The 25,743-nt window shown below is 38.8% G+C and overlaps 1 protein-coding gene across 1 annotated transcript in view; it reads right to left on the bottom strand.

Moving 5' to 3' along the window:
• MARCHF1 (membrane associated ring-CH-type finger 1) overlaps positions 1 to 25,499 on the bottom strand; it is a 272,004-nt gene extending 246,505 nt beyond the window's left edge. Inside the window, exon 1 of the mRNA XM_042829714.1 lies at positions 25,436 to 25,499. The gene's annotated coding sequence lies outside the window, so the exon portion shown is untranslated. The remainder of the gene's footprint in view (positions 1 to 25,435) is intronic.
• Positions 25,500 to 25,743: the final 244 nt, after the last annotated feature.

The raw sequence follows: 25,743 nt of genomic DNA, 5'->3' as shown, positions 1-25,743 counted from the left end.
CAGGAATCTTTTACCAGTTGAGAAGTGTCTCTTTTTCTTGCCAGAACGAAATGTATGAATTATAATATTCTTAATAGTTCAGTGGAAATTTTGACAGAAGTTTAATGGCAGCAAAACTAGGACTGAAAATCTGTTACACTGGGATGGCTGCAACATTAATTCTGCAACAAATACAAAGGCTTGGCTTACTTTCAATTTATTACATTAAATCCTTTATGAAGGAGTTTGTACAGAAGCTGTTATAAACACGCTTCTCACTTCTCAGCAAACCAGTCAGATTTCGTATTTTTCATCAAATGTGTCACGCTGGGAGGTGAATTGTAGCTACTGCATTGGTTTGCTTTAGTTGTATCTTGTTATGGCTCATTGTGATATGACAACACGAGACAAATGAAGCTAACAGAACTTGACATGCCAGATCATCTCTATCCTACTGCATTCCCCAGATCTTATTTCAGTTTTTACTCCTACATGGTCCATAGGATCACAGTTGAATTGTAGCACTGCGGGTTGTAAGAAGAACCTCTCCAGCACAAGCTACAACTCAGAAAAGTGTGAGCTATAGGTTCAGGTGAGGTGGCTCAGGCCTTTATGCACACAGGTCTTGAAAACCTTCCAGAACAGAGGCTGCATCACCCCTTTTTCGACATATGTCCACCACTGAGAAGAGCCTGGCTCCATCTTGCTAACCTTGTACACACTGAGCAGCTGCAATTAAACACTCCCCATTTCCCCTCGGTCTTCTCCACCTGAACAAAATGGATTCTCTCCACCTCTCCTCCCTCTCCAGGGGTTTACAGTCCCTCATTATAAGCACAAGTTCTCTCCTGGCAACATCATGGGTGTCCACGTGGGCAAGAAGGAGAATTAACCACCTGAGAGTCACACAAGTCCTGCAGAGTCGCAGGCACAAGGCCTTATCTAGTAACAGACCTCTCAAGATAGCCAGGTCAGGTCAGATGGGCTGAGCATCCCACCACAACACTCTGCTGCATCCCATTGGTGCAAATTCATGACTGATGCTGTGTCCACGCTTCTGTTGGGAAGCCTTAAAAAGGGTTTTTGTTAGCTACAAGTCTTTGAAGCACAGAATGAAGAAGTGATAGATGGCAGTCAGAAAATAAGACCATCGATCATTTGGAGGAACAACAGAAATAGCAAATAATACCTTAAGTGCTAGAACTAAATAACTGAATGTGTTGTAAAATAATTACTCAACCTTTTAAAGGTTTTCTGCATATTTTCTTGAAACAGCCACTAGTAAACTTCAACCTTAATACTTACAAAATGCGTGAAAGAAGGAAAACTGTAACTGAGAACTGAAGAAATTAGTATAAATTATATAAAATAGTTTTGAGCTTGCAGTACGTTTTCCTACAGAAATGTAGGGAATGTCCTACAGAATGTCAGTCGAGAATTCAAGAAATAGTGCTTTCCAAAACACTACATTTCAAAATGCCCAGAAAACAATCTATACCCAGTAAATATGATCTCCTCCTTGGCTTTGGTTGCAACTCCGGTCTGTGAAGAGGTCTGATAACTTGTTTTTTCTGTATCTCCTGGCATATATATGCCACTGATACAGTTGTAGGTAGGTGGGGTATGTGAAACAGCAAAACAACCATGCTTGTAAAACTAGACTGTGAAAGAACCTGCGTGTTCTTTTAAGTTAAGATGACATACTGCAGCTACCAGCCCTTCGATGGAAATAAATAACTTGCTAATCTCAAAAGCACCTTTTTGCTCCTGTTATGTGTGTGTGTGTTTTCTTGCTGTCTGTTCATTTTTGTTTTGTTTTTTATTTTCCTGTTTGTTTCTACTTGTTTCACACCTCAGCTAATACAATGCTACAAAGAACTGGATGTTCATCTGTGTTGAGGCTTGGTGCACTTTGCAGAGCGATCGGTTCAAGTCTGCATACGTTCATAATTACACCACCATGCACTGGATGCCAGCAAAGATACCTTGAGTTTCACTAATTCCATTGTTCTACTTCCATAGTTTCAAATGATAAATGTGTACTTCCAAGAAGCAATCATGACCTCAGAGAGGCCTCTGCTGTTAATTACTGGTATATAAATGCAGAAGTTTAGAATCAGGTCTAAGAACAGATCACAGGTCTGCACACATTGCTCATGTTCCATTTGTTCATCTAAGACCTTTGTTTCCTTTAAAAAAAAGATTCCAACATCAAAATGTAGATCTGTAGGCAAGTTTCTTAGACACGAGAAATGTGAGCAACTTGAAAAGAACTTTGACAAATAACACTTTGTAAAACAACTCAAAATAACTTTTAAACACCATTTGCATATGGCCATGATACTCATTTAAAAGTTATCCCATGGGATATCAATGAGGTGTAGCTGTAATGTGTAAGGACCACGACAGCAATAGTTGATAGGAATCGCAGAATCATCTAGGTTGGAAACGAACATCAACTTCTACCATCAACCTGACCTACGGAGTCTCTTCACTAAACCCCATCCCTAAGTGCCACATTCACACCTCTCTGAAATACCTCCAGGGATGGAGACTCCACCACTTTCCAGGTGAAGCAGTAGGAAAAAAAACCTATAAATATCTCCTTATTTTCTCAGACTACCCTGGACAAACAGGCCACAATACATCACAAAAAATAACTGGTTTTACTCATTCAAGAGGTTGATCTGAAGGCAAGGGATGTGAAACAATATGCATTCAGACTCCTGGGGTGAAAACCCAGATTTTTATTTTTATTTTTATTTTATTTATTTGACACAGTCACCACTAGCGAAATTATAATTAAGAAAAATGAAATTTACCTGGAAGATTCAGATTACTCTTCCAAAAAGGAAAAATACATGTTCTGTCATGTAGGTATCTGTCTTTCACATACAAAATTAGTGATATTCATCATGTGATTCTCCAGAAACCTGTTATTTCCATCGATTGAAAAGGAGTATAAGGAAATACATTTTGGTATTTAAAAAAAAAATGGTTTCATTGACTAGGATAATGCTATGGTTTAAATACTGACAAGATTATGTATTCTCACTGTGAAGGTATATTAAATCCTGAAGGACACATTTTCAATTTTTTCAGGATGAAGTATAATAATAAAAATGACATTTGTAAGCAATGCAAAATATTAATTCTTCCCTCACCGAGGTTAAAGAGAGGCTAGTGGGCAAAATGAACTCAGAAAGAGGCCACTCACCTCTAAAGCTGGTATCTTACCCAGATCATTACTTTTTCCATGTGACCACCCACTGATTTCCCAAGTATTTTTTAATATTGACAGTCCACTAAAGCTCCTGGAAAATGCACAGTTTTTAGTTATGTGGCTTTGTTTTACGTTTCTACTACATTTGAAAGTACACAAACGTTTCTATAGTTTTATTACCCTTATACCAACATGTTGGCATTTTGTTAAATTAACAGATGTATATGTAGGAGGAGACATAAAATTCATTACGGATAACAAATATTCGAAGAGCACTTTGCTTTGGTACTCCAAAGATGTATATGATTGTGAAAACTAGTAAAAAGAGAAAGAAAAAGAGCTGTGTAATTAAGCAAACTTTTAGGTTTGAGAAGTGCATAATGGAAAAATGAAGAAATAGTTAAATGGAGATGGAAAAACCTCAAACTGAAAGCTGTTGGAGCGGGGAAAAAAAGGTTGCATCAGTGAGAGGAAAAAGAGTAACTACAAAACAAGCTCAATTAGACTGCATGGAGGAAGTTGAAGTATGTAGTCAGTTTTGTAAAAAGAGACTGCAACATCTTTTTTGGTAAAGACAGCCTGGAGCTTGAAGCTAATTGAGGTTTATGACTTGAGTTCAAATGAATGCTTTGCGCTTCATAAGGATTATGGTGTCCAGTGTGGTGTCAAAGGCATGAGGACAAATAAACTGAAATGGCTGTAAGATCAAAACTCAGATCTCCTGACCACAGCACACAATCCCCATCCCAGGACACTGGAAGGACTGAAAATAATTTAAAACTGCATGTAAAGGATATTAATAAATCCATCAAGTCAGGAACTAGGCACAGAATTAATGGATAGCAAGCATAGCAGAAGTAGCTAAAAAAATAGGAAATGTGATCAAGGCAGCTGTGTATCTCATAATCTGCCATTAGTAAAAGACAAGTCTTACACACATTCCGTGCAGAAACACTAATTACAAGTATAGAAGTAAACTTTAGAAAGATTTTAACCTTGTTTTTTTTTTTCCATTGCAGTATTAAAACACACTGATCTGCCATCTTTCTTTGACAAACTCATCTGCTAAACAAAGAGAGTAAACATCTATTCTAACTGATCCTGAATTAAGTACTTGGTATGATAATGTGGGAAATCTTAGCTGCCCTTGGGAAGGCAGGACTGTTGGCAATGGAGGATGACAGAGATGGCAAGCTTCTGCCAATGTTAGTTTTACACGGAGTGGAATTTAATGCAGACTGATCTTGGTGTAAGGGCCCTAAGAACACCTGACCCCCAGAAGGTCCAGCTACCTGGACTCAGGGCCAGTATACAGTACACCAAGGGCTATCTACTTTCTTTTGGAGACTGTAGGCAACCCAGCAATCAGTGGGCTGTGTCTAATCCTCGTTGCCCTCACCTGCATCCTGTTAGACTTGGCCCCTACATGCAGCACTGACTCTGCTAGCTGCATTACAGCTCTCCTTTCATTCTCACCTTCCCCTGCAGGCTCTTTATAGCACAAGTACACTCATCCTGGAGGTGTTCAAGGAGTGTTTAGATGTTGTATTAGGGGACAAAGTTATTGGGGAAATAATGGTGGTAGCTGGACAATTGGACTAGATGATCTTGGAAGTCTTTTGCAACCTTGGCTTTTCTAAGATTCGAATGCCATTTTGGAACATTTCCACAAACCCATCATCAGTGACCAGGAAAGGTCAGCGCAGACCTGAGACGGCACAGCAAGCAAGCATGATCAAAGAAGCACAAATCTTATCTTGCTAAAAAATGCAGAATTTGGACTTCTTTAGTTCATCAAGTATAAAATTGAAAGAAAATATGATTTAGTCTCTATTAATATAACTGGCATAAAAGCCAGTTCCTTATGAGGCCAGTTATCACAGGGGAAAAAAATAAATCAGTATATACTGGTTATGAATCAGTTGCAGCTGTCAGTGTGCTGGAGTGTCTTGCTGGAATTCTCTTGCTATCTGGGTTTTGCTGCAGCTTTGGTCTGCTGACATACTGTTAAAGAGCGGTAGGAACTCCATAAGGATAAGCGTTTTCATGCAAGATGAAGTCTGGTTAAAGAAATGGAAGAGTAACCATTCTCTAAAATAGCATGAGTTCCAAAGTGTTTATGGCTGAAGTAGGCTGGTGTGACCATCAACGCTGTTTGAACTTGCAGAAAAGGCAAAAGTGCAGTTGCATAGCAGGAGGAAATTAATGAATGCAAAATAATAAAGGATAAGAACTTATGTTTTGAAAATAAAATGTTGGAAAGACCAGGTATGGTACTTCTAGAAATAAAATTCACACCAAAACACTTTTCAAAATAAAACATCCATGTAAAGATCTATCTAAAGATCTATCTTGGACTTACTCTCGCTGTAACATATGCTGGAGAAGTGTGTGTGGAGTGCAGCTTAGTAAAGGTACAAAAAAAACAACCTTGGAATATGTCTGGAACTCAGTTTCTTCTCTTACCAACTGAATTCGTAATTAAGAACTTTGGAGAGTTCTGTGGTCTGCTGTTCTCATTCCATCCCTAAAACCACTCAGGTGAAAACAACAAGCAAAGATGATCTCCAAGATTGCAGTATTTGGCAGGTAGCAATTATCTCAGAGAAGCTGCTTTTTGCAGACATATTATAGCAGTACTTCACTAGTATTCACTAAAGGATTCAAGCATCATTCCAGAAATAACTATTCCATAAGGCCTTTTTGTTATTAGTGTTTAATGTTCAAGTTTTCTCATAAGAGAAGTACGTGGAAAAATGCAGGAAGCACATTTGTCTAGTTGCAAAACTTACATTCCTTCAAGATATTTTTGGTATTTTATTTTTTTCCCCCAGTGCAACTGTGCTTTAAATGACAAAATATCAATAAGTGGAACCCGAGAAGAGTTGTATTTGGAGTGTGTACAAAGGACAAACACACAAAGGTTTGCTTGAATCAACTACAAATTTAACTACATTAGTAGTTGAAATGGCTGTGTAAGAATGAATGTTTTGGTTTGTTTTTCTTCTCATTTGTTCTTTTTTTTTCCCCCTGCTCAATCACTTCTTTGATTTTCTTTATTTCATGCTAAATAATTGCTACAAAATAGGATCAGCTCCTAAGCAAGCAAAATATATTCTCTATGAAAAGGCAACAAGTTGTAGAAGGTGGGGAAGTTTGCTCTCCTTATCAGATAAAGTACTTCATATCCAAAAATCACATCTTATCCCTGTCCTTTAACCATAATAACCACCTCATATTAACAACCATACAAGCTGTACTGGTAATGTTTTACACTGTTTTCAACAGCAGTCCTAAGCATCATTCCCTTTCAAAATTCATTATTTCAGTAGTCGTTACCAAGACACAAAAAGGGAAAGAACGAGTACAGCTGTGGCCAATGATTTTATGCACAACATATAACAAAGCACAAGAGGAATAATCAATTCTTTCCTAGAAAACAACCTTGTTTTTTGCAGAATAGCATCTGCAATTTAGGTGCTGCCCCCTTAATGACTCATTCAATTGATTGCGATTCTGCTGTGTTCCATTTTCAGAGCCACTGGTAAAATATCACAATCAATTCCTAAAACTTCAGGACAAAAGCATGCAGGATGGATCAATCTAATCATGAATTAACTCGCCATTAGCAGTCAGTTTAAAAAAAAATGCTTTATGCCCACTAAAAATGTATACCATTTATGGGATATTGAAGCCACTAGCTAAAAAATATTAGAGCCTGTGGGGAAAACACATTTTCCAGATCATTATTCTTGAAGACTTCAAAAATTTATCACAGGAGTCAAGATAAAATACACTGTGTAAGCCTCCTGCGCAACTATAAACTGCTATAGATAGGCCATATATACAGTAAGTGTACTCTGCTATACTGTCAATAAAGATACAGTGCTTTTCACCTTAATAAATCTCCACAGGTAGCAAGTAGATATAACAGATAGAGTTCTGCCAGACACAAAAATGGTGTGAGGAGTGAAAATCTATGCATTCTTTAATTTATGATCTGCTGCCTAGCAGCCGTCTGGATGCTCTGAGAAGGTGCTTCTGCCTGTAGATACCTGTAACTTCAGAAAGATTCCTTGAGCCTTGTAAAAATTTTGACTGCCTGCCCCTCAGAGACGAGCATTTTCTTTGGGATATTTGTATGTTCTCTTGCCTAGGATCTTCCTCCTCCTGTTTAACAGCTATTTAGCATAAGATTTAAAGACAACTGCTCATACACATTTTCCTCGCCGGGATTTCACAGCAAATGGAATTGGAAAATATATCCTGGGCATGTCATTTAAATTGCCTTTTTTCTTTTTTTTTTTTTCCCTTCATGGTTACTTTTCAAAGCATGCGTGGGATCTTGTGAAATAAGGAAAAAAACTGCACAGCAATGTAATGATTCATTATGGAAAGCAGAAGAGTCCACTCCACACAGATGGAAAAAAATATATATACTTCAATTTTCAGCTAGAACTTCACATACATTTTCTAGTGGTTTTTAAACCAATCATCCCAATTCTTCACCATTCTAAATATAAGCTAGAAAGAAAAGCAGAGCTCTTGGCATATCTAGGTTATAGTACTTGCTAAGTTCAAGGAGAACGTAGCAACACTTTTTTTTCCCCACATTTACTGAGTTTCCTATAATAACTGCAACCTCCTCAAAATGATACGTCAACCGTAAGTCAGAAAATAAGTAAACAATTCTGTCTCCTATCTCCAGCAGGGCAAAAAGGTCGGATGAAGTCATTAAGTTCAAAACGCTGTGTGTTATCTAGCATACAGCAGAAGACACCTGAAAAATACATGGAAGGTATTTCAAAAGGAGGATAAAAGTTGAAGTGATGCCCAAAAGGTACTGAGTTTTTAATGACATGAACTGACCAAAGTCAAGACCTTGATCCTTAGAAATCACTGGAACTCTCAAATACACACTGTGTAAAACAAGAAAATGTGCCTAAGAGAACTTTTCTACCTAGTGCAAACACAAATAACCCCATTTTAATATTTTCTTTGAATTCCTTTCTCACAGGATACAGATACATGCACACATACATTCACAAACAGATCCCTTTCTGAGCTCTCAGAAGAGCTCAGTGGAGTTTTAAGTCTTCATTCCTATGAGAATCTGTGGAAACAACCTGAACTTCAGGGTGTTCTGCATCTTTGCAGGAGGCGAAAGGAAAAAGGCATGTAGTCCTCCATCTCAGAGCACAAAATATCAGCAGAGAAGGCAGAGGAACATTTTGTGACATTTTAATTTTGCTTCATGAGCAGAACTTTTGGAAAACAGTATGAGAAAGAACTGAATTACTTATGTCGGCTATCTATAAATATATATACATTTTTGGAAAATTGCACTGGACTTTTGGAATTGATACATCTCCATCTCAATCCCCTGGAACGCATGATATTCATAAAACACTGAGTTTACCAGATGACATCTGGACATTTCTAAAGACGAAGTGGGCACTAGGGAAAGGAACACTCTCCATCTTCTCCCGTCACTGCACTCAAAATTCACATTTCTATTAAATTTAACAGAAATTAGCAGGTTTCTTCTCGTCCCTTTACCTTTTCATGTCCTAACCAGATACTGCTGCTGCCATTAAAACAAGAAAAGCCCTAACACACTGCCTAGTGAGGAAATAAGCAGCAGCTCTGCTGCTCGCTGCAGCTATTGGACATGGAACTCATCCAGGCATGTTCCTCCTCAGCACAGATTGCTTTCCTGATCAGTGCATCTCACGTGCAAAGATGTGATGAGCCAAGATGCCCCCTACTCTTTCTGCAGGCAGACACAAGGATCTGTTCCCATGTATGCATTTGGCAGTAACCACTTCCAACCAGTTGGAAAGTGGATATTATCATTTTCCACAGCCTGTTTAACAGAGGTTTGCCATAGCTTCATATGGATAAAAGGACACTTAGAAATAAACGGACATAGGAATGAGGAAAACTAGGAGCAGATTATAAAATTCTCAGCATATGTTCCTAGAATGCTGCAACCTTTTAGTCTCTGCAAACATATAAGATGAGTCAGAACGCCTAGATTATGGTTGCTGGTAGTTCTTTTTTAAATAGAAGGGAAGAAAATGTTGCTACAACAAATATTTAGCAAACTGCTGCAATGCACTTAAAATTCTATGAATGCTCAGTTCTAATGCATACAAAGAATGTTTGCAATCCATTGGATACAAGCCTAGTCAATTCCAAAACATTAGAGATACAGGTTTTTTTCTTTTCACTCTTAAACTACAAATTTCTCCATGTTTGCTTATGAGTTGTGTGAAACAAGGCTGTGCATTTACTCTCACGCACAACATACTTCCAACTTGGTGTTAATCAGATGAAGATTTGCATCAGCTGTAGACCTTTGCTCCCAGCACTTCCACTCCATTAAAATAAAAAAATAACACGAGCATGTACAGTTCCTGACACTTATAATGTTTTACAGTTATCACATATCAAGAAGGATGCCAGGCACCATTGTTTAAGAATTATTTCCCAGATAACATAGAGTGACAATTAGTGTAAATAATTGTTTACGTATGTCTGACATTGTGATTGTGATTTAGCAAGTTGAAATTCCTCTACAGACAGTCCTTCTCCCCTGCAATGCAATGCTCAAGCATCTTACAAGAGCAATAGATTTCACACTTGAAAGGAATTAGTAGTAAAAAGCTGCATGTGCTGAAATGGAAATGACTGCTTAAACAGAGATCGCATCTGCACCATTGCTGTGCTGATAAAGACTGTCCCATATTTCAGTGGCATTTTCTGCTGAAGAAAGGGGATACAGCAAAGAGAAGAACAAGCAGCTCTCATGGCAGAAAAGCCCAGGGAATAACCATCTATATGGGCTGTTAAAGGAACAAAGCAGCTAAGTAGAAGACGGGAAAAGATGCAGAAGCTTGGCAAAGTAGCCAGAAAAGAAATAAGACCCAATATAAAAGACTGGAGAAAGAAAAACCAGTGAGGAAGAGAGTGAAGAGTCCAGAGAAAGGGAAATGAGAAGAATGAGAGGAAACATGGAGGAACAATTGAAAAATGATAGTGGAAAAAGGAACAAAACAATTAGGGCAAAAAAAGAAACAAGAAGGATTGAGAGGAACTTGAAGGGAAAGCAGGCCATCATTATTAAGTGAGGAGAAGCAAGAACTAAGATGGGGAGCCTAGATATACTAAGACTGCAGAAGGGTAGAACATGCTTAGTAGGGAAGATGCTTAAAAAAAAAAGAAAGGAAATGAATGTGAAGAGGACTACTAAAAAGGCAATGGTAACAGTAGTCTGGGTCATCTTAAACTTGATTTAATACTTTGCTATTTTGTGTGCACCTTCCCTGCTGCTTTTCTTTAAACTCACTGTTTGCTCATTCTCCTTTTCCTAGTCAAGCTATTGCATATGTAGCTTGACCAATGTACTTGTATCAGAGTGGACATAAGGTACTTCACAAGGCAGTTGACAGAAGGGCTATTAGTAAATGCACATTGATTTCTTTCTCTCTAGCAGCGTGCCAAGATTTAGACATTTCAGCTCTAGCGAGAACAGGCTGTTCACTACATTTCAAAGGAAAAAAAGAGTCAGGATAGATTCTACTGTGGTCACCAAATCACACTTCCCAAATAATGCTCTGTTAATACTTAGAGGTCAGCCAGACATATTGTCTAAATAGAACTCACGTTTTGTAACTTCCACATAACAAGAATTCACCATGAAAAAGCTGCACATTCAAAGCCTATGTCAGATTTGGAAGCTACTGGGGAAAGCAACAATCAAAACAAAGGAATAAAACCCTTCCAAATGAATGACCACAGCTTTATCTATTAGAAGTGATGACAGCATAAAAACACTCTATGTCCCCTGTGGAAGAATGATGAGATGTTAAAACAAAGGATTACAACTAGACAGATCAAAACATAAGTTTATTCATTTTTCAACACAGCCTATGTATTGCCCTCACTTTGGATTAAAATTTTCCCCCTGCAATCGACTTAGCATGGTGTTGCTGATGGGATTTGTAATAACTCATCTCTTTTGATCTGTGTTCTAAGATGTGCCTGGAGTGGTTATACATTATCTAATTGCTCTGTCATTGCAGTTTACATTTTAAGATGCAAAACTCCGAGGCTTTCAGCGTGGTTACAAACATTGCAATAGTTTGTCAGTGGGCTCTTGCTGTCCATTCACTAGGAAGTTGAATATGAAAATGAACTACACGCTGTCATAAAAACTGCACAGTCAGGGTGCCCTTCTTGTCTTTCTTTGTTGTATTACACATGATGTCAAACCATCCTGGTTTATTCTCAATAGGGTGAAAGCATATTGCTGATTCAACTTCAGGGCTTAAGACTCAGTTTGATATAATAATACAGTAAAAGCACTGGACAGCCAGTCTACTTTGATTTGGTTTCAATCAATGTTTATACAAAAGCCACACAGATACATGACAAAATAACATCAAAAGAACCTAGTGAGGACAAGCCAGAAATAAATTTGTCAACATAACCCTAGTTTGCATTCTTCAAATGTCAAATTTTTTAAAAAGGCTTCACTTCAATGAAAACATAGGGGTATTTTCCACCCAACTCCCATTGCAGTACCATTCTCAACACCTAGAGAGCATGATGGGCCTGGACACAATCTTACTTACGTTAATGGAGCATGCTGTTTCATTTGTGGTAGCTGGTGAAGAGCTTGTTTCTCCTAGCCCTCTTGCTCACACAGCATGAATCAGCAGACAAGACTGGGAAATGAATATTAGAAACATTCAGGATATTTGGATTGCATCAGCAAATGCCAGTCTGTCTGAAGAGTCACTCTACATGTCAGCATCACAGATTGTTATACGAACCATTCTGAAGAACACTTCCTGAGTGACAACCACACACATTCAGCTTTGTCTCTTGGGAGACGACCTGTTGAGCTCCATTTTGACTTCAGGCTTTAAAAAAATACAAGTCAAAGTACAAACTTGAGACAGGTATGGAGTCCTTCCAGGTATTCCCTCTTATTATGACCTTTCCTAAGCTACACGTCAATATAACAGAAAACTTTATTTACTGTGTGTCTAGTATGCTTAACATCTACTGCAATGACAAATCAGCATTTTTACAAGAAATCAACAGGCTGCTCAGAAAAAAAGACTTCTACCATGTGAATTTTGAAGATCATTTGTTTTCCTACTCTTTATTTTAAAAACAGGATTTTTTTCTCCTACGTTGAACGTATTTTCAGAACATCCACTTCAGACTGAGGAAAAATTAGCCCAATTCATTCAGAAAGCTAGTTAGAGAAGTAATTACACACAAATCAACTCTTGTCATGGTGTAGAGACCTGCAAAGTTCCCAGCTGCATAGATTTGTGTATAAATCAATTTTAGAATAATTTAAGAGTTCTGCTATTTTAATCAAGCCCCTCTGAGACAATTTTGAGCCAAGAGCAACATTTGGATTTGGGGTAAGTTTCTGGCAGCTTTTTATAAGGAAAAATATAACAGATGTTTTACTATACTATTAGTAGTTCTGGCTTCTGCATGGCAGGGATTACCACACAAGAAACAACGCATCTAGAAATGCACTTTATTATTTGCATTACCTAGATGACCTTAAGGCAAGTATGTCTCACTTCAGTCACTAACTGATACTTAATAACAGTGAGAAAAGATACATAATTTGTCCCCAGTGCTACCTTACAGACGGTGCATCTCTCCCTTGTTTTTGGCGATCAGAAATATGCTGCTTCCTAAAGAAAGGAAGCAGTTTGCAAAGCTAGACCACAGTGCCATCAGTCAATCAGGTGCATTAGAATGGCTTGTTTTAGCCGATCCTGAAGCATCCACTGAAGCACTAACACAAGCACATCTTCCCTAGAGGTGTCCACTGAAGGCCTCTCAACCTTAGAACAAAACAGTTTTTCTACCACGAAGAAAAAAGATGGCACCATTAATGGCAAGAACTCCTTTTAACTGGTTTACATGCCTGGAAAGCAGTTTACAGCAAGCACCTCCAGCATCGGCATAGCTGTCAATGCTCCTTCCTTCAGGTAATCTCATAGAAGATAATGGTGAGCATTGCTCACAACGTCTCAAGAGTAACATAGGTGCTCTTTGATACAATGCTGTCCCTTATCCATCAAAGCATGTTAGGATCTGTTCTCAGTGGCCACAGTTAGAATGGAGCAGGGCTTGCAGAGGACTAAAGCAGGAATTGTAAGACTGGAGGATGGAAAGACAAAAGTGTTGGCCATGTGTCAATATTACAGAATTTTTTTTTGCAGGGTGGTATTTCACTTGGGCCAGGGAGGAACACAGTAAGAACTCCAAATGAATAACTGTCATCATTTTTCTGTCACATGATTCAAATTCAAAACACTTTTGTTATTCAGTTAGCTCTATGAATCCAAAGGTTACACTCCAGAATTGTAACTTAATAGTTAGACTATTTGAAATCCCTGCAATGAACTGTTCAAGCTGTTTGGTACCCAAGTTGTCAAAAAGGAGATTCAGGGGTTCGATCTTGAAGAGAAGATCTCTCTGAGCCCCACTAACAAATATATTCATGTAACCATTTGGAGTATTGATAATCTTATATATGGCAATCAATACATTACTTTTAAAGCTCTATACAGTTCAACTTTCAGATAGTCTTACGTGAAGCAAGGATCTGGACTCAGTGATCCTTACAGGGTACTTCCAACTAGGAATATTCTACCTACTGTTTATACTGTTTATAAGCTCCCTTTAAGTATGGAAGCAGCAAGGAGCTCTCCCTAGAGAGACCTTCTTCTGATAGATCTGGTAAGGATGCTACATAACAGAAAGGACAGACAGAGAACTCCTAATTTTGCTGTAGGAATGTTATCCTTGCATAATGTTTCTGAGCAATACAAACAATTGAAGTTACTAAATGAACACTTTGCCTAATTACATTCTGTTTTGCCTCTTAATTGATGCACACACACTAACTTCAACTTAATACACAGTCTGTGAAACACTTGACTTGACACTGATAGACTTAATGTCTATCAATGGATCTGATAGCAGTATTAGTAATCAAGTAATCATTAATTAACCTTCTGCATGAAGATAATACTCAGAAGGGACTGGTTTTCTTGCTCTATTTCATGCTTGCATGTGATGATGTACATAAAAACAAAGAAGAAATGACAAATACTAGTAGTTTTAAGAAATGTTCATTTCTCTACTGCAATCAAAAAATCTTCCAGAAGTTTATTCTCTAGGAGACATTTCTGTTATTTTTCGCCATTTTCAATGTATCTTTTACACAAGATTTTAAACCTCTCAATGAGTGTTACTGCACTGATATTCCTTGTAATTCCTTGTAATTCCGTACAGCATTAGGAACTTCCACCCCTTTTAAAGCTCACATGCCTTCAAATACGCTGCAGTCTTTAAGGAGACGACCATCATTTTTTATTAAGGTAGCAGTAGCAGAATCTATTGCACATGACCAGCTGTGAGCACTATTATACTGCCATGGCCACACAGACTTTAATTCTCTTCAGCTCTGCAGGTTACATATCATCACGTTGCCCTGTTCATGCCTTTTTAAAAGAACAGTTTCGTTCAGAAAAGCTCTGTGGGAATTGTGGAATGAAAGAAGCCATATACATGTGAGATATTACTGATGTTTTTTTATAACACACACAGGGCTTCCTCTTGATACCATTGAAGTCAATGGGATTTTGCCATGCTTTGGTGGGACTAGAAGGGGTATCCCAGTGAGCAAGGAAGAAAATGATTTTAAATGTTTAACTTTTTAATGTTTAAATTTAAATTCTACTATATCATGTCAAAGAACCATCTTAACTACAAGGAAGCCTACACACATCATACCTTGAAACACGAAACTCACAGATCTGCCTTGACAAAGCCTGCTTTACCAAAGGTAAGGCAGATAAGGAAAGGCACTCGGATAACATATAGGTCAAGGTCAGCAAGTCAAGGTTGTTAAGTCTCAAAGCATCTACTTGGTTTTTGACCCAGAGACTTATTCTTAAGATACCTAACTTAGGTTCACCAAAATTGCCATCTCAAGACATTTTAGATCTACATCTTCAATCTAATTCTACTACTAGAGAGCAAACTATGTAGGACATTGCTATAAATATTAGTGACTTAAGCACTACCTTGGGAATATTGCCAGTCCCAAAAAAGGAAGAACATGGCTTGCCACATCAGAAACCTTTTTCCTCCCACTCTTACTGTCTTCAGATTATTAGTACAACAAACAGGAGGGGAATCAACTCTTTGAAAGTGAAGATAACAGCAGGACAAGGGGAAATGGTTTGAAGTTGAGGGAGGGCAGATTTAGGTTGGATGTCAGGGGGAAGTTCTTAACAGAGAGAGGGGTGAGGTGCTGGAACAGCTGCCCAGAGAGGCTGTGATGCCCCGTCCATCCCTGGAGGTGTTCAAGGCCAGGTTGGATGGGGCCCTGGGCAGCCTGGGCTGGTGTGAAATGGGGAGGTTGGTGGCCCTGCGTGTGGCAGGGGGTTGGAGCTTCGTGATCCTTGAGGTCCCTTCCAACCCTGGCCATTCTGTGATTCTATTGGAAACTACTTTTCCATACAGCACTCTTTTCAAACAGAAGAAGGATGAGCCTAGAAATTCATCTTACTTTCAAATGCTCCACGTGAATACTGAATGAAACAATCTGTATTTCTGATGCTTCTAGCCCCAACTTTGGTCTTTCTGAACATAATTTCCTTCTGCTGATTTCTTTTCCTCCTGTTCTCATCTCTTCAATCACTGAATTCAGCTCTATTCCTATTCCTGCCTTCTAAGCTAAATAATCCATTCTGGAGAACAGTTCTTCCTCTCCTAGCAATGCTTACTGATAGATTTTGTTTTATACTAACCCATTTAAGTACTGGATTTTCTTTTTTTACTTTAGTGAGCTCAAGCCTTCCCTTCCCTCCTGCATTGTGTTTTCCCTATTTCTGTTCCCCCTCCCCCTTCTGGGGGCAACAACAACAAGGTCTTCTCTCCAGCATATCTTAAGGAATGGTTCAAAAGCAAAGACATCTGCCCATTCTCTACACTGGTGCCAAACAGCATGGTGTGCGACAGAATTCAGAACTCATCTTAGATCCTTCTCAGCACCTACATTTTTGAACAAACCTGTTCACCACCAATGAAGATTCAGGTAATTTTAAACATCCGTCTAAAGCATCTGTAAAAATGATCATTTTTAGACTAAGAATTTATTTCCAAAAACTTGAACAAGAGAGGAAGTAAATGGCAGAATAATCTGTTAAACTTCAGGCTTATGAAGTACAGTGGAACATTTGTTTTAGAAATTCAGGCAAAGAAGTGACCTTTCACCACAACCATGGACAGACAAATGAAAATTGGATAAGGAAAATGCAAATTAGTTCTCAAATCTATTCTTTACTTAAGACTTGGAAAGAAACGAGCCATAAATAAATAGAAATGAGGAGATTCTTAAATAGCGTAGGTTTGACTTCCACTTCTCTGTGACCTCTATTTTTCAGACGCATTTCATCATTTATACAGAAATGTTCCCTTTCACCAACAGGGAGACTTTATCTAGCATCATTCAAAATGAACAGAAACGGTCCACTCTCCCTGAAATCAAGACTTTGATATTTTTTTAATACATGATCTACCTATTCTCATGAGAATGTATTTCTGTCATCATTTCCTCAGAGCACACGTTTGTGTTATAGCTTAAGTTTATAAAGTACTTAACTTTTACAGCCTATGTCTAAAAATCATAAGAAAATCTAGACAATGCAAAACCCAAATCATATGACACCGTACTATTAAGTATCAAGTAACCTACCTAAGGAATTCCTTCAGAAAGCAAAAGAGCGTTCTCTCACTCCAAGTACCACATGTTTTCTGAAGAAATAGAACAGGAAAATCCAAAAGCAGTTCTATGATTTTTCCTGCTTCTAGCTAATCCCATGACAGGTGCAAACTGTCATCACCAGGCAAAACGTCATCATTTAGCCACTTTTATTGTCTCTAAAAGTCTTACAGGACTGCAGATCCAGCTTAAACCAAGCTTCAAACAAAAATGTCTATGCTATTCCAGCTTCTGTGACAAAGGACAGGATCACCACATGGGTATGGTCAGAGAATACGTTGGAGTGTACTGAACAGAAAAAAAAAAGGCATTCAAAAGAATGGCAAAGAAGAGTTCCAACTTGCTCTGGAAGCAATGTAGCCAAACACCCCTATTGGGGGCAACTGAAAAGTTAGCTTGTTTTCATGTTAGAATTCAGCTGCATGAGTGAAGGTGTTCATTGCTTCTTAATAAGAAATGACCAATAGCTCTTATCTTTGAGGGCAGAAAGCCTCACAAGCATGCACAAGTAGAAACAGCACACCTTAAAAAGTTAAATCAGGATCTGGAAAAAAGGGAAATAAAAAAATAAGTGAGGAAAATTGAAGTTGAATTTTTATATTTTGAGCATTCGCAATTAAGTTATTGTACTAATGAGCCCTTTAAAATTAATTACTTTTTTTGAGATACAGATTGGTTCAGAAGAGTATAGAAAGAAAAGCAGAGAAACCCTAGTGACAGTCTGTGAGAAGTAAAAATGTCAGATGCTAAGCATTTGCAGTAAGACCTGTGAGTCAGTCATTGGAAGAATCTCCTCAGACCCAGACAAAAGTAGTCCCTTGCACTGGGGAGATAAGTGCAGATAGATATAGACATTCACAGATATTTTAATTGAGTTTCCCACTCCCTGAAAAAAGCTTCCACAAAAAGGGATCTGTCAGAATTGACTGCTGTTTGGTGTTTTTCCTACTTTTCTCTTTCCTCCTGGATCCTCTCATGACTTCCTGCCCATATAGATGTATCAGGTTCTATTTCCTTGCTGCTCCACACAAATCTGTGCAAAACAAAACACCTGTCAAATGCAGCTACGACATGGAATTTTTCTTCTGACTGCACCTGCTTTCCCTATAAATAGGCAGAAATAGTCATTTGTCACAGAAGAACAGGAGAATCCATCTTCATAGCACAAGAACGGAACAAACTTGACCACAAATTCCCTTAAGAAATCAGAAAGTTTGCTTAACTTTCATGAGCTTGTTCCCTTCCTTGTATCAACTGGGATAACAGATAAAATACGGTAAAAATATCCTACCCTTTTTTCTGTTCTCATTCTTTCAACTTCTCTTCCACATTGCAGCTATCCTCTGAATTACATTGAACCCATCTATGTGTTCATAGTTCATTCAACCTAAGTGAAGTAGGGCTTGGCCCATAGATGGGCCTTCAGCATCCTTTTACAACAGTGAAAACAAGGAGTCTGCATTTTAATCGCATAAGAGAGCTGTTGAAACTTACAGAATTTGCTTGACAAGTCAACACACTCTTTCCCCTCTTCCCCCCCCCCTCCCCCAGCTATGAACTACACTTTTTTCCCAAAACAAGTTTCTGAAGAAAGAAATCCTAGGAATTCTAAAACTGTTGGGTTTTTAATAGCAAAAACATTCAAATTTATTTAAAAGAAATCAAACAATTCTACTCAAATGAAAATATATTAATGAAAATCCACATTTGAACTTGAATAACACTAAATTACAAGATGTAATGCTACAGTTTGACCAAAAGCACAGTGACAGTAGGGGAGTAGCACAATGCTGGGCCACAATAAATGGAAAGAAGCCCAAATGCAGCAGCCACGGACACAGAAACAAAGGAAGAAAAACTGCTGACCTCTGGAAGGCCTCAGGAAGGCAAAGATCTCCAGCAAGATCCCTTCATCTCCACTGCCAGCCCTTAGAAGAGGTCTGGACAGGAGCTGATCCTGGCTCCAACCTTCCAATTGCTCAGATGCATGCAGTGAACCTGAGCTCCCCTGGGTTGGCCCTGCCTTCTCTCCAGGTGCTCAATCACTGCTTCAAACGGTGATTTAGCATTTCCACTACACAATAACTTCTTTTAGTTTAATCCCCTTTAAAATTTTGTCAAAATCTATGCTTTCTTGAAATATGCTGACTTGTCAACATTCCAATGCAACACTTTGCATCAGAAATTTACTACACTTAAATATTTTTTCACACAGTTTACTTTCTAAGATTGGAATGAAGTCGACATGGAACAAGAACATGATACAAGAGAAAACTTTTCCAATAAAACATTCAAATGCATATCTTGCATTAAATATATTTCCTGCCACTGCTTTCAATTAGTGCCAATTTAAAATGAATGACTGTTTCAAGTATGATAACTTAGTTTGTTCTCCTCTTCATTTCCCCTCAAGAAGAAATCATGAACTCAGAAGAGCCTACAATAAAAATCTTGCTGTATCACAATGAAGGAAATCTGATAGAAATACAGCCATATCAAGCATTTACAATGGCCCTCGCTGACTGACAAATGAAACTATAAAAATTTCACATATTAAAAATAATAGCACAAGTTGAAATAATGAACTATTAGACTCTACATTCAAGTCTAGATTGTCAATTTAAGAAATGCTTCTATTAAGGAAAAAAAAATTCTGCCACAGATATTGTTAAATAACTTCTTAGCACTAGTATAGTTCATTACTTCTCTTGCTCCTGTAAAATGTGTGTCGCTCTTTTGCTTGACAGTAATGCTCTGGTAAATTCTTCTGGTCAAATAATTTTGAAAATATCATATAGGAGGACACAAGATAACTGTATACATAGAGATGGCTTATTCTTTGAGCTAGTAGTTGCAGATTATTGAGACTAAATCTTGCTCATTCTTTACTTTTTGCCAAATGATCCTGTAATGACTGGTTGTCCACCTACTGTTAAAGCCAGCAGCCACACTGTGGAAGTGGCTAGATTGTACTTCTTCCACTGAAATTTCATTCTGGAGAAAAAAGGAGAAAATATTCCTATACTGCTTGCATTGATATTTTTCATGATGCAATTGCTACACGCACAAAGATAGAATTTTTATATTGAAACATACAAAGTGCAATGAAATACAGTATGTACGATCTCTCAGTCCTTCTCATGAAGAACTTAAAAGTCATCTTGGTTTTATTCAGTAGCCAAAGACAGCATGACTTCACAACACCCATTGGAACCGCTTAAAAAAATGTTCAGTGCCTCTTCCTGCACAGCAGCTGACTGACACTGGTCTTTCAGTTCTACCCACGATGCTGTCAGACTTGCAAAGCTCTCATGAGGCTTTTTCTCTGTTTCTGACAGAGAAACCTGAGATCCCTCTCCCTGCTGTACCACACTCCCAAGGGTTTTTGCAGGCATGTGGACAAGGAACCCAGTGTGCATGTACTGCTTTCCCCAGATTCTTTCGTAAGAAAATGGAGGGAAAAGGATGAGATTCACCCCTCCAGGTGTATCAGAGTAGCATGCCTGTGAAAAATACATGCTGCCACTGGATGTCACTGATGTGCCATTTACACTCCATACATAATTAACAGCAGGTAAAAGCAAACCCAGATAGAAGACTCTCCCTCACACACTAAGACACTGTTAATAAAATCTAGCCTAATGAGAAACGTAAGAGTTAAGGAAGTATACACTGGCTAGTTTAACAGCAACCAATTCATATCTGTCAGAGAATAACTTACAGACTTGTTCTGCAGCTAGGGGTGAAATCTGATTTGACTCTGCTCTGTTGTTGTGTAGCCTCCCATGGCATAGCAAGCTCTCCAAGCACCGAATTCCTGTTTCAAAGGCTGTCATTGATAAAAGGTTCTATGAACATTATTTGATGTTGTGTGAGGAACCATCCAAAAATAACTATATATAACATGCGGAGTAAAAATTGTGCTGTGAGAGCCGAAATAAATATCTTAAATAACAATTCTTCTCCATAACAATATGTCAGAAGGACTTTTGTGAATCTTATAGTATCTTACCAGTTTCTGATTTTTCTTGATATTTCAAATCTTCAAAAGAAAAAAAAAAAAAGAACATAAGTAAAAAAAAAAAGAACAAAAGTTCTTCATTATCTTACAAACAAGAATTCAGAAGATAACTAAGAATAAGGTTCTTTCTTCATCTCAAACTTCCTTTCTCTTGTTTTGTTCAGTTTCCTCTTCCCATTGCTGTTTTTTTGTGGAGATTTGATAAATGATATTTTTGAATTAAACACTCGAGACAGAAAAGCATTACTAAAACCTAAAGTATGGCACACTGTAATGATGTCCTGTCACTATCTTCACGCCGAACTTCCACAGAAATCCAGATGTGCCTTCCTTGAATCTAGCTGTGCTCCCAGCCTATGTGTATATTCCTATCAAAACACTGCTGTACCACGTCAGAACAGCAAGTGGTCCTGAAAACCATCACTAATCCTAACTAAATATCCTCATCTAAGCATTGCCTTAACCTGATGTCTGTTTGGCTTGCCTCCTTTTTGCCAGTACATACATGCAATATACCCTAAAACTGTTTTGTTATGATGTATGTAGAAATACATAGGCGCACACACACACACCTATCATCACATCCCAATCTTGAGATCCTACACATATGTTTTGTCCAGCACCTCAATCCAGACAAAAGTGCAAGGTGTAGTTTTTTTTCTGTAGCCCAAGAAAAATAGAGGTGGTATTTAAAAGGATCAATAGCAACAGATCCACTGTTCCTTTATTCTGACTTCAGATTGTATTCAACAAGATCCCAGTAGGAATTTAGGAGTTACTGTGGAGGACGAAAGTGTATTTCCTTTCAAGCAAGTGACCATAACATACTTTACAAAAGAAAATCTGAATTTTGTAATCATAGAACCATAACCATAGAACTGCTCAGGTTGGAAAGGACCTTTAAGATCAAGTACAACTACAACCTAGCCATCCTACCCTAACAACCCTCCACTAAATCATGTCCCTGAGCACCACATCCAAACGGTTCTTAAACACATCCAGGGATGGTGACTCAACCACCTCCCTGGGCAGCCCATTCCAGTGCTTAACAGCCCTTTCTGTAAGAAAAGTGTTTCCTGATATCCAACCTAAACCTCCCCTGGCACAACTTGAGGCCATTCCCCTCATCCTGTCACGAGTGAGAAGAGACCAACCCCGCTCTCGCTGGAGGCACCTTTCAGGTATTTGAAGACAGCAATAATGTCTCCCCTCAGCCTCCTCTTCCCCAGACTGAACAGCCCCAGTTCCTTCAGTCTCTCCTCACAGGCCATATTCTCCAAGCCCTTCACCAGCCCTGTTGCCCTTCTCTGGACCTGCTGCAGCACCTCCATGCCCTTTCTGTACTCAGGTGCCCAAAACTGAACACAGCACTCGAGGTGAGGCCTCACCAGTGCTGAGTACAGGGCAGGATGACTTTCCTGGTCCTGCTCACCACTCCATTGCTGATCCAAGCCGGGATGCCGTTGGCCTTCTCGGCCACCTGGGCACACTGCTGGCTCATATTCAGCCCACTGTCCATAAGCACACCAAGGTCCCTTTCCATCAGGCAGCTTTGCAGCCACTCCTCCCCAGGCCTGTAGGACTGCCTGGGGTTGTTGTGATCAAAATGCAGGGCCTGACACTTGGCCCATCGATCCAGTCTATCCGGGTCCCTCTGTAGTGCCTTTCTCCCCGCAGGCAGATCAACACTACCTCCTAACTTGGTGTTGTCCATGAACTTACTGATGGTGCACTCAACCCCCACATCAAGATCATTAATTAAGATGTTAAACAGAAGTGGCCCCAGCACCAAGCCCTGGGCGACACCACTCGTGACTGGCCAGCAACTGGATTTACCTCCACTGACCACAACTTTTTGGGCCTGGCCATCCAACCAGTGTTTCACCCAGCGGAGCATATGCCCATCCAAACCGTGGGCAGCTGCAAGAATGTTGGGGACAGTGTCAAAGACTTTACTGAAGTCCAGGTAGACCACATCGACAGCCTTACCTTCATCCACCAAGTGGGTCACCTTGTCATAGAATGAAATCAGGTTTGTCAGACAAGAACCACCATTCAGGAACCCATGCTGACTGGGCCTGATCCCCTGGTTGACCTTTAAATGACCCATGATAGCTCCTGAGATTATCTGTTCCGCAATGGAACTGCTTGTAAACCTGTAACAGCAGCCATAACTCAGAGAGTAAATCTGATGCCATCTATTGTGAATCTTCTAGTATTGTTGTTCAGCTGCATAATAACATATTGTTGTGGTGCCAATACATGCATTGGCAACTGTTGATATTCTCAGCCAGTGGTTCTGTCTGCTTCCATGGTAACAGTAAGCATCCATATGTATTTGAGTTAGAAATATCCCCAAAGTTGACCTATTTCATGCCAGAGTCATTATCTAAACACTTCAGAGGCAGATCTGAGAAGAAAATTAAGCCCTCCCTTCTTATGGTAAGCAGAAAAACAGCATAATACCAAAAGTTTCTTTCTTACACAGACTCTGTTATTTGCTCTTCCTTAAATGGTTGGAAGGAGTTAGGGCTATGTTCTATATTTGACTGTCAAAAGCTTTTTGTCAGTTATCAGAAAAGCATTCTTTCTTTATGAAGAGTTTTTCAACTTACTTTCAACTGTGTAAAGAAATATACTCGTCAGTCCTTCCCTGCACACCCAAGACTATGGCTAAGAGATTGTCTCAGATAAGGGATATAGTACTTCCATCACTCATTTGAACGTAACCAGCCCCATTTGCTTACTTTCCCTTCCAGTTAATTACAGCACAGGGAAAAATTCAAATCTAAATATCTTCTCCAAATCTTATATTAGTATCCCCAAAATAAATCATGATATACAACAAAGGAATTTATTTCCTTGTTGTACTCTGTATGTTAATAGGATTACAGTACAGTAAGATCAACCAACAATTACATGCAACTTGGAGACACTTCTGGTGAGTAGAAAAGAATGGACATCTGCAACAGGAGTAGAGCCTAGGATAGTCCTGGAAGTAAAAAGACCCTCAGAACAACGTGGAGAAGACTCAGGAGTTGGTCTTAGGGAAAAGAAGACTTCTATAGGACCTAAAGAGAGCTGTGAAAGGACCTGTGCAGCTTGTAAAGCCATTGAAAAGCTGCCGGATTGAAGATCTAGACTGATCAAGTTACAAGGACTTAATAAACAGGAATCTCAGCCTCTCTTACTTACTCTCTTAAAAAGTAGATCTTCATTCCCTTTTTTCATCATTTGTTTTTAAAGCAACACCTTAGAAACTGAAAGCATTTGAGTATGCTCACTGGAAACAAAAGCCAGTGTTCTCACTTTTGCAATTAGTTGTGATTTTGGGAGAATCAAATGAAAGAAATGCTGCGATTGTGTAAATTTATTTTAATAAATGGGAGCTGAAATGACCCCATGACTTCATTTGGATGCCTTCAAAGATACTATGCAGGTTGCTCCAAAAGCAATGCTTCTTATTTATTTCAATGGAAATGACCATAGGTACAAGGAGCACGATAACACCATTTGATAGACCAAGATCTCAGCTACAGAACACTTCTTTTCAATGCAGTCACCACCATTACCTATGCATTTTCTCCAGTTATGAGCAAGAGCCTGTATGCCATCCTCATCAAAATCTGCACTAGTGACCCACTGTCACTATTTGCCACTGCTTACACAGCTTACACTGCTTGCATCATCCACTGCCTCACTGCACCCATATTCACTGTTTGGTCTCCATCAACATTCAGCAAGTGTCAATGAATGTCAGTGGGTGCAACTGTTTCCACATGGAGGAATTCAATTCTACATTTCTGCTTCAAACAGGCTTCCATGTCAGATGCTGTTTTGTCAGACCGCCCCTCTGCTGCCATCTGTCCCACAATAACAAAAAGTAATGGAGCACTGGTGGGTGCTATTGGCACTGCCATATCACTAATACCTGCTTCTGACATCATGAGCCAACAAAATAAAACAGGAGGCGTGAGTTTTGGAGCAGATCTCATACTGCACTTGCAACTGGTGAGCACAGTAACATGTTCAAGTAATTTTTTTTGTTATTGATCAGAGGATTTTTGTTGAAAACAGAAGAATATACAGTTTTGACTCTAGTATGTTAATGCCAGAGGAGACAGTTAAAAACATCTTTCAAAGACCCACTTGCTCTGGGGTGTAAGATTCAGCTGGTCTTACCCCTGATACCTAAGCTCAGTGCAGTACGTATCTGCCTTAGGGAATTAGTGTAGCACCTTAGGTACTGCTTCATAAAATTCTAATCTCCTGGGAATCTCTGAATATATTACATAACAAAAATAAACATTATATAATAAATATTTTTTTTTTTCTCCAACAGATAGCTTAAAAGGATTTGTTATGGTCTTACCACATACTGGCCTGGATCAGCAGCCATTCTCTTTACTCCAATGAAAACTGTCCTCTTGGAATCTAAAATGAAAATACAACTCAATATAGAGGTGCTAAGAATTTTTACTTTAGTTCCCCAGTCAGAAAGTTTAGAGACTCAGCCGCAATTAAACCCCCTTTTTGTCTGCTATTGTTCAGATCAGTGGAGTTACAGTAATATGTGATTGATGTAGAACTGCAGAAGTACAGACATAAAACCAAATATGACTGGTCTTTTAAACAGCTTAAGAGATTAAAATCTTACATTATCTATGCCTAATCCTTCAC

This window comes from Centrocercus urophasianus, unplaced genomic scaffold, assembly GCF_019232065.1.
Source record: "Centrocercus urophasianus isolate 14NV4802_14NV808 unplaced genomic scaffold, USGS_Curo_1.0 seq_32, whole genome shotgun sequence".
Taxonomy (NCBI): domain Eukaryota; kingdom Metazoa; phylum Chordata; class Aves; order Galliformes; family Phasianidae; genus Centrocercus; species Centrocercus urophasianus.
This window is presented reverse-complemented; position numbering and strand designations above follow the sequence as displayed.